The sequence below is a fragment of the Macaca fascicularis genome, chromosome 19 (assembly GCF_037993035.2).
Source record: "Macaca fascicularis isolate 582-1 chromosome 19, T2T-MFA8v1.1".
NCBI classification, from domain to species: domain Eukaryota; kingdom Metazoa; phylum Chordata; class Mammalia; order Primates; family Cercopithecidae; genus Macaca; species Macaca fascicularis.
In genome coordinates, this window is record NC_088393.1 from 59,910,753 (window position 1) to 59,921,561 (window position 10,809).

The window sequence follows — 10,809 nt, forward strand, 5'->3', positions numbered from 1 at the left end:
TGGTCCACTTATATTGGAAACTAAGATGATTTCTTCTTAACAAGTTGAAGTGATTTAAGTCAAAACCGATTTTTACAATCTCGGTGGACTCCATCCACTCTTGCCAGTGATGCTGAAGCTACTCAGTAGTCAGGGAACTAGGATCTCGCTGGGGATTTGATGTGGAGCCCTGGCTGGATCCAGGAACCCGGGAGACATTATGCCAAGCGAAATATGCTAGACACAGAAAGACAAATACTGCATGTGCTTTTACACGTGCAAAGTACAAACGTCAAATTCACAGCAACGGATTAGAAGGATGGTTACCCGGGTTGGGGGATGTATCCTATGCCTTTATCACCATTGTGTTTTGGAAGTAGATAACTTCTCTGGCCTCATAGATTCACAACTGGGCAGAAATTTTGCCTCACGATGAATCACACCTTGATCCTCACCCATGTGTGGTTCAGATAATATTTAAGGGGTATTCTGGCCTAAGAACTGATATAGGAATGGATAAAGACTTTTGAGAGTTGATACTGAAATAGATTAAGTCTTTTGAGATGGACCAGGTGCACTGGCTCAGGCCTGTAATCCCAGCAGTTTTGGAGGCCCAGGCCCTGAGCTCAAGAGTTCAAAACCAGCCTGGGCAGCATAGTGAGACCCTCATCTCTACAAGAAATACAAAAATTAGCCAGGCTTGGTAATGCACTCTTGTAGTCCCAGCTACTCGGGAAGCTGAGGTGTCAGAATTACTTGAGGCCAGGGATTTGAGATCATCCTGGGCAATATAGCCAGACCCTATCTCTACAAAAAATTAAATTATCTAGACATGGTGGCCTGCACGTGTGGGCCCAGCAACTTAGGAGGGTAGGGAAGGAGGATCACTTGAGCACAGGAGGTCGAGGCTGCAGTGAGTCATGATCACGCCACTGCACTGCAGCCTGTGTGACAGAGAGAGACCCTGTCTCAAAAAAAAAAAAAAAAAAAAAGATTTTCATTGGGATGAGGATGAAGAGACCTTGCATGTAAGAAGCACATAAATTTTGGGAGTCCAGAGCACAGAGTGTTACAAGCAGAATCATGTCCGCAGAAAACCGTATCTTGAAGTCCTAACACCCACTACCTCAGAATATGACTGTATTTAAATATAGGGCATTTAAAGAGGTGATTAGGTTAAAATAAGCTTGTTAGAGTGTGCTGTGATCCTACTGACTGACTTCCTTATGAGAAAAGGAGATTTGGTTAGGTGCAGTGGCTCATGCCTATCATCACCACACTTTGGCAGGCCAAGGTAGCAGGGAGCTAACTTGCATTCTTCTGTTAGCTGAGGCATTTGATGATAAATGAAAGCAGAAAGTTTGTGAGTTATTTACGTTCTTTCCACAGAAAGGCAATATGTCCTTGGCCATAAAGAAAAAGAGAACTACAGCTTATCTGCTTCCTCTATTTTGTTCATATGTCCTGGACCATGAAGAAAGACAGATTTATAGCTTATTTGCTTTATCTCTTTGCTTTCTCCTGGTCCTTTCAGGCTGACTCCTTTTCCCCAATTAGGGCTCCACAGACTCTACCCTAAAAGGGCATTTTTTTCTCACCCTCCCACAAATAAACCAGGATCCTATTTCCCAGCATGAAACGTTTGTCAGAAAAAAAAACTGCGGCTGCATGGGACCTTCTTTCTCTTCTTCAAAACTACTTCACCTCTTCTCTCTCCTGTCTCTCTCTTCCTAGACTGCCCTGCACAATTCTAGGTCCCCAGTGAATCCTTCGGTTGACATGCAAGGGAAGAACCCATAGGGAAAGGAAATCTCTGGCTCTCAGAGGTAACTTTTTGGATGTCTGGATGCATTCATAACCATCCCTGTGTTACCAGAAAGGGGTCCTGATCCTGAACCTGAAACTGCCATTGCACAATTATAACTGAGAAAAGTATTACAGTGAAAGAAATCTGACCTAATCAACTCCATCTTGCTTTTAACCTCTAAGCTGCCCTTGTTCATTCCTGGGCATAGGCTGAACTAACTTTGGGAGGAACTTAGTTTATAGTTTGAATCATAGACATTAACAGCCCTTTCCCAAAACAAACCCCCTTGCTGCTTGGGGACTAGACTGCCTTTGTAAGACTAACAAATTAGGCACAAGGTGAGAGATAATAGTTTAGGAGTCACGTAGCTGGAAGCTACAAGATTCTCACCCTTCCCAAATTGTTCCTGGGGATAACATTACTATTATAAAACCTAAGCTCAGTGCTTGAGATATTTTGCAGACCCTGAACTTGATGGCTCACCTGACACCAACCCAGATCCATAAACTGGCTCATCTGGTCTTGTGACCCTACCCAGGAACTGACTCAGTGCAAAATGACAGCTTCAGATCTCTATGATTTCATCTCCTACCCAACCAACCAGCACTCCCGACTCACTGACCCCTACCCATCAAATTATCCTTAAAAACCCTGATCCCCGAGTTTTCAGGGAGACTCATTTGAGTAATAAAAAAATTTCAGGTTCCTGTACAGCCAGCTCCATGTGAATTAAACTCTCCATTGTAATTTCCCTGTCTTGATGAATCGACTCTGTCTAGGCAGCAGGGAAGGAGAACCTGTTGGGGAGTTACAACCAAAAGGAGGGTTTTTGGATCTCATGCAAGAAAGAATTAGGGGTGAGTTCACATTGTAAAGTGAAAGCAAGTTTACTAAGCAAGTAAAGGAATAAGGCAGGGTGCGGTAGCTCACGCCTGTAATCCCAGCACATTGAGAGAGGCTGAGGTGGGCAGATTGCTTGAACCCAGGAGTTCGAGAGCAACCTGGGCAACAAGACAAAACTCCATCTCTACAAAAAACACAAAAATTCGCCAAGGGTAATGGTGTGCCCCTGTAGTCCAAGTCCAAGCTAGTTGGAAGGCTGAGGTTGGAAATTGCTTGAGCCTGGGAGGTAGATGCTGCAATGAGCCTAGATGGCGTTACTGCATTACTGCTTAGGTGATAGAGCCAGACACTGCCTCAAAAAAAAAAAAAAAAAGTGAATTCAGACTCTTTAATTCAACACTGAATGTTTACTCTTGTAACTCATGCCTAGGTTGAGAAAGACTCAATTTTCCTCATGCTAAATACTTTATACATGTCCTTTCTTCATGCATACATAGGACACGTTACACAATATAATTGTTGAAAGTGCTTCTGAAATACTATTTAGACAAATTGTCTATAATATTTTTACACCTGCACTATAAAATTAATATTTATCAGACAATAAATATTAAATAGTTTAATAAAAGATGCATTTTCAAAGGTTCTAACAATGCATGTTTGAGGTTATCATAATAAACACTGTATTCTATGACTTCTCAACTGTAATATAATTTTTTTTGAGAGGGGATCTTGCTCTGTTGCCCAGGTTGCAGTGCGGTGGTGCAATCACGGCTCATGTAGCCTCCACCTCCCTAGGCTTAAGTGATCCTCTCACCTCAGTTTTTGTATTTTTAGTAGAGATGGGGTTTCATCATGTTGCCTAGGCTGGTCTCAAACTTCTGGGCTCAGGCAATCTATCCACTTCAGCCTCCCAAAGTGCTAGGAATACAGGCATGAGCCACAGAGTCCAGCCAAAACTACATTTTAAAAATAATTTTTTAATCATTATACACTCTGCTAGAAACCATTTAACCCAATGCATGGACTTACATTTCTTCCATTGAAGAACTTGAAGGATCCCTAAATCAAGGTGGCATTCTCAGATTTGTGTGGCAAAAAAAGTATAGAGAAATGATAGATGCAAAGAATGTGTTCTACCAATATGTGGAGGATCCCTTTTATTTTAAGTTCAGTGAAAGCATTGGAATGATACAAGAAAATAAACTGAAATTGTATAATGTGGAAACAAGAGCTCTGTTGCTAATGTGCAAGTTTATCACTGAGATTTTAAAAACACAACATGCTAATTATACCTTAAAATATGCTTCTCCCAGTCTGGGCAACATGGCGAAACCCCATCTCTACAAAAAAATTCAAAAATTAGCTCGGTATGGTGATGTACACCTGTAGTCCCAGCTACTTGGGAGGCTGAGGGAGGAGGATCACCTGAGCCCAGGAGGTGGAGGTTGCAGTGAGCTGAGATCGCACCACTACACTCCAGCCTGGGTGACTGAGCCAGACCCTGTCTTGAAATATTACAATATGTGACAGTGCAGCTTCCATCAGAAATAATTTGTTCCTCTTTGCCCACACATAATATTCACCTCCACGTCCTCAAAAAATTTTTTTAAAAGCCCAAACATAACTTTCAGTTGCAGGCTGGGATCCATGATAGTCTCATGAAACGTCTGTTCATTGAAAGCCCAATAGAGTCCTCATCGCTCACAACATTTCATGGTGGAACAGAAAAACAAAACCTGAATTAACCCTCACATTCAGAAAAGAAAAACAAAGAAGGTACCCAGTAGTTTCTGGTCCATAGCAAATGTGCAATTTTGCTGAGAAGATGAGTTAGGGCCTGGTTCCAGGAGGTCAAGAATGAACAACAGTACTTTACACGGCTACAGTTCTCCTGAGAATAGGTTTCCAGTCCATTATATTTTGTTGTTCTTGACTTCACCCGATGACACCCCTCATGCAGTATCAGAAAGTATGCCCTCCTTCTGCAGTAAGCAGCTTCCCCCAGCTACTTCTTTCGCACTTAAATTTACCATCCCAAAGACTATTATAAGTCTAAATTTAATTTTGTTTTCATAAAATACTATGGACTGATAGAGGTCTCAAAAGTATAACACTATGAAAAGTAAAACAAAAGATAGCATTTTATCTGATGCCATTTCAAAATAGGGACATTTTCAAAGCTAAACCCATGACTTTAGCTATACCCACAAGTTTTAGGAACACTTCCTTAGTTTCAGAATTTTATTCCAGGGCTTTTGAACTTCTTGGGCCCCAGTCTAGTATCTATTTACTACACTTGCCATTTCATCCCCCTGCAAAAAACAATTTCACAAGACTTACCTTAATCAACTGGCAGGTTATTTCAAAGAACATTAGGGCTATGGCCTTGATTTGGACTTCGCTATAATTTTAACTTGCTGTTGCCCCTCAAACCACTTCTCAAATGTGAGTTTTATCAGTTGCAGATGAGCTACTGCTGCAGACTTAAACACTTCTTGAAAATCAGCTAACTCATTTTTGAAGAATTTACAAAATATTGTGTTGAGTACAGTTGAAAGCCATATGGCACATTAGCACCTTCTGCTTTCTGTTTTTGTTTTGTTTTGTTTTGAGATGGAGTCTCACTCTGTCGCCCAGGCTGGAGTGCAGTGGCATGATCTCAGCTCACTGCAACCTCCGCCTCTTGGTTTCAAGCAATTCTCTACCTCAGCCTCCTGAATAGCTGGGACTGCAGGCTCCCACCACCACGCCTGGCTAATTTTTTTGTATTTTTAGTAGAGATGGGGTTTCACCATCTTGGCCAGGTTGGTACTGAACTCCTGACCTCGTGATCCACCCGCCTTGGCCTCCCAAAGTGCTGGGATTACAGGCATGAGCCACCACGCCCAGCCCCAGCACCTTCTGCTTTCTTGATCTCTATACTGGCAGGTGGTATTTCCAAGAACAACGCCCCCTCTCCAGGAAACGTTTACAAATATCTAGAGACATTTTTGATTGTCACAACTGGTGGTGTTGCTGGTATCTGGTGGGGAAGGGACAGTGATGTGTCTCCTCCATATCTCATGTTGAAATATGACCCAAATTGTTGAAGGTGGGCTGAATGAAAGGTGCTTGGGTAATGGGGCTGGGTCCCTTCTGAATGGCTTGGTGCTCTCCCCATGATAATGAGTGAGTTCTCACTCTTAGTACACACAAGACCTACCTATTTAAAAGAGGCTAGTGGCTGGGCTGGTGGCTCAAGCCCATAATCCCAGCACATTGGGAGGCTGAGGCAAGTGGATCACCAGGTCAGGAGTTCAAGACCAGCCTGGCCAAGATGGTGAAACCTCATCTCTATTAAAAATACAAAAGGTAGCCAGGCATGGTGGTGGGCACCTGTAATCCCAGCTACTCAGGACGCTTAGACAGACAATTGCTTGAACCCAGGAGGCAGAGGTTGCAGTGAGCTGACATTGCACCACTGCACTCCAGCCTCGGCAACAGAGCAAGATCTGTCTCAAAAAAAAAAAAAAAAAAAAAAGAATCCTTCTTATAGTACACAGATGCATTTTAAAGGGGTCTCCTCTATTGCTTTTTCTCTCAAAATCAATTTCAATTTGGCTTGTCTGTTCACATTTACATGAGGATCCGAACTGTTGTTTTCATAGGTAAATGAGTGACTGAGTATCCTTAGCTTTGAAGAGAAAGAGTATTTTGCTCCTCCTAGCTGATAGGCACTCCTAGGTGACAGGGGGGGCCTCATAGGAGTGTCTGGGAAGTCGACTCACCATGACATGTAGTGGCTCTACAGAGAACCCCCACAAAATTAGTTGAAAAAAGATTAATCCAGGAAGCGCATATGGGTGCTGGTAACTTGTGCTTTGAGCCCTCCTGGAGGTGCTTAGACCTTCAGAGAAGAAACTGAGACACATAGGAGGGGGGCAGTGACTCAGTGGTAACACACTGTGGAGTCTCCTTTGCAAGCAGCACACACTTTGACCCACTCCACAAAACCCTAGGCCACATCTCAGTTTCTCCTTTTAAGGAAAAAAGAAAAAAAAGTGGGAATGGAATAATCTAAGAATGAGGAGAAAACAAGAAGAATGACCCCCCTTTCAGGCACTCTTTTGGTTTTATGGCACCTCTTCTTGCAAGTGTGACATGAACATGAACTTACATGGTCTTTTTGTGCACAAGTACATCAAGGAAAATTCAGAGCCCAAAGGTCGGCCTGCAACTATAAAGTCCCCAAGTTCTCTATCTCTTTGCTTTCTTTTCTGCCTGCTTGAAGTCTACTGTTACTTTTCTACTAAGATAAAATCCACTGTTTGCCATTTCTTTTTGTTACTCTTTTTGAAAACCAATGAGTTTCTACTAATATCTCATGGCTGGAGTTCTGAAGTAAAAGCTATATGATCTTTGGTTATATGAGAATGTATGTTTGTGCTAATGTGTTTGTACACATATTCTGTTGTGTTTTGGACACAAGGTAACAAATTAGCTTAAAGAGTACTCATAAATTAAATAATATGCCAAAATGTTTTTCAAGTTCACATGACTTAAGTAAAATCTTTAATAACTTAGCTTTAAAAGTATTGGTAAAGCCGGGCATGGTGGCTCAAGCCTGTAATCCCAGCACTTTGGGAGGCCAAGGCGGGTGGATCACGAGGTCAGGAGATCGAGACCATCCTGGCTAACATGGTGAAACCCCGTCTCTACTAAAAATACAAAAAACTAGCCAGGCGTGGTGGCAGGCGCCTGTAGTCCCAGCTACTCGGAGGCTGAGGCGGGAGAATGGCGTGAACCCAGGAGGCAGAGCTTGCAGTGAGCTGAGATCGCGCCACTGCACTCCAGCCTGGGCGACACAGCGAGACTCTGTCTCAAAAAAATAAAATAAAATAAAATAAAATAAAATAAAATAAAATAAAATAAAAGTATTGGTAAAATAGGCCAGGCACGGTGGCTCATGCCTGTAATCCCAGCACTTTGGGAGGCTGAGGCAGACAGATCACCTGAGGTCAGGAGTTTGAGACCAGCCTGGCCAACATGGTGAAACCCCATCTCTACTAAAACTACAAAAATTCACCAGGCATGGTGGTGGGCACCTGTAACCCCAGCTACTCGGGAGGCTGAGGTGGGAGAATCTCTTGAACACAGGGGAGGCAGAGGTTGCAGTGAGCCGAGATCATGCCACAGAACTCCAACCTGGGCAAAAGGGCAAGACTCTATTTCAAAAAAAAAAAAAAAAAAATATTGGTAAAATAATATTAGAAACATCTTAAGAATTGCCAGCATACATTTTTGTTTGCACTTATTGATGAAGAAATGTCATACTTATCCCTGCCAAATACTACTGAGGCAGGAAAATAGCAGAGAGAATTGGAGTTTGGATAAAGGGTGGAATGAGTAGGAGCAGAAGCAAGGTGAAGAGGTGGGTGCCCAAGCATGTCATGAATGGTCTATGTAAGTCATTAATAAGGGGATTTATGAAAAAAAAACTTTTATATTTCAAGTTGTATATAAATTAAGGGGAAACTATAATGGTATTTCTAGTGACTGGGTTTTGATCTTTAAAAAAATCACTTATAGACTAAATAACTGGATCAAAATACAAAATTTTCCTAAGGTATTGCTTTACTCTTAATAAACTGCAAGACATTATAATTTTTTTTACAGAAAGTTCAACTTTTAATGTGTCTTGCTGTTTGCAGCTTTCTCTCCTCTTTTAAAAGGCATGAAATAATAACTCTATCCTTCAACTAATTTTCAGCTCCTATAAGTTTTTTTCTTTTAGTTTCTAACTGTTGTGGCCTCATGCCAACAACAACGAAATGGTTTATCCTAGAGGTGTAAAGGAAAAGTTTCCTTTCAATGTAATATTCCCCATAGGAAACAGCAGTTGCACTGCAGAAGGTCTTTTCTTTTGTCTTTCAATAACTGGCCTAATAAACAGGTATTACACTTTATCAAAATAATTCCTATGTCATTATTACTAAGTTTGGTTTGGTTAGAAAAAACTAAGATTAAAAATTTTTTTTTAAATTAAGGTTATTACATCCACGTAATTTTCTGTATGTGGTTTTTTTGTTTTTTTTTTTAAGACAGTCTCACTTTGTCACTCAAGCTGGAGTGTAGTGGCATAATCTTGGCTCACTGCAACCTTGTCTCATGGGTTCAAGGGATTCTTGTGCCTCAGCCTCCTCAATAGCTGCGATTACAGGCACACACCACCATGCCCAGATAATTTTTTTACATTTTTAGTAAAAATGAGGTTTCGCCATGTTAGCCAGGCTGGTGGCAAACTCCTCACCTCAAGTGATCTGCCCACCTTGGCCTGCCAAAGTACTAGGATTACAGGTGTCAGCCACCATGCCTGGCCTGTATGTGCTTTTAAAGTCCTTGTGTCACTAAGTTACAGGGCGTTGACGCCTGGGTCTAAAAAGGACACCAAGTCCTCCTAAATCTTAAACACTGACAGCAGTTAAAGCCTCATCTTTAGACCTAATAGAAGATGCCAATCAAAATAAACTGTGTTCGTGAGACACAGGACAAGAAAGTAAAACTATTCAACTCCTCAAGGCCCAGGGGCTATTACAGCAGAGATGGGCACATGAAATTGTAAGAGCTTACCTAGAAAGATAAAACAAGTTCAGTTTCTCTACAAATTAACCATTGATGTCAAAGGCACACTGATGCAAGACCAGCATATGAGCCTCTGTGTCAGATTAACAAGGTTTTCTTGGAGTATTGACCCACTCCTTGATAAAGATTATAACGGTTGTAAAAAGGCTTATGGAAATCATATCTTATGGGCAAGATGATTAAAATTTTAGATTGTTTATAAAATTTTGAATAACAAATTTAATTGGCCTCATGCTCTCTTTATTAGGGCTTACTGTTTGAGAAATTAAGTGTCCTCTCTCAAAAAATAAAGGTTTTTCCCTTTTTTTGAAATCTTTATGTATCACTTTGGTTAAATGAAGGACTTACTTTACAATGACCTGTGATCCTATTTTGTGATACTAAGCACTTTAAAGTTTGTCAAATATTTTTTGTCAAATTTTAAATTGGGTCCTCATTAATCTTTTGATATTAGTTCCCTAAAGTCCAAAAGAGACACATTCAGTTTATTTGGTATAAAAATCATACAGAAAGCATTGTCATACAGAAAGCTTCAGCCCCCCGAGGAGCTGGGACTATAGGCGCCTGCCACCTTGCCTGGCTAATTTTTCTTACTTTTAGTAGAGACGGGGTTTCACCGTGTAAGGCAGGATGGTCTCGATCTCCTGACCTCGTGATCCACCCGCCTCAGCCTCCCAAAGTGCTGGGATTACAGGCGTGAGCCAGCATGCCTGGCCGAACATTTGATTTTTTTTTTTTTTTTTTTGAGACGGAGTCTCGCGCTGTCACCCAGGCTGGAGTGCAGTGGCCGGATCTCAGCTCACTGCAAGCTCCGCCTCCCGGGTTCACGCCATTCTCCTGCCTCCACCTCCCGAGTAGCTGGGACTACAGGCGTCCGCCACCTCGGCCGGCTAGTTTTTTGTATTTTTTAGTAGAGACGGGGTTTCACCGTGTTAACCAGGATGGTCTCGATCTCCTGACCTCGTGATCCGCCCGTCTCGGCCTCCCAAAGTGCTGGGATTACAGGCTTGAGCCACCGCGCCCGGCCCGAACATTTGATTTTTTAAAAAGTCTTACTACATTTGTTACATTTGTAAGGTAGCTCTTCAGTATGAACACTCTGGTTTCCATTTCGATGTTCAGGTAAAAGCCTTACCACACACATTACATTTGTGTGGTTCGTCTCAAAGTTGTATATTTTGATGTCTAGTGAGTTCTGATGCCTGGGGAGAGTCTCCGGCACATACGTGTAGATTCTCTATCAGTATAAACTCCCTTATGTCCAATAGTGATTGAACTCTGGTAAAGGTTTTGCCACACTTTTCTCATTTGTAAAGCACCTCTGCACTTTGAATTATCTATAGATCCACAAGTTTTGATCTTTGAATAGAATTATTGCCACACATACTGCGCTTCAGTAATTTCTCTCCAATATGTATATTCTTTTTTTCCTTTTCTTTTTTTTTTTTTTTGAGACAGAGTCTTGCTGTATCACCCAGGCTGGAGTGCAGTGGTGTGATTTTGGCTCACTGCAACCTCCACCTCCTGGGTTCAAGCAATTCTCCTGCCTCAGCCTC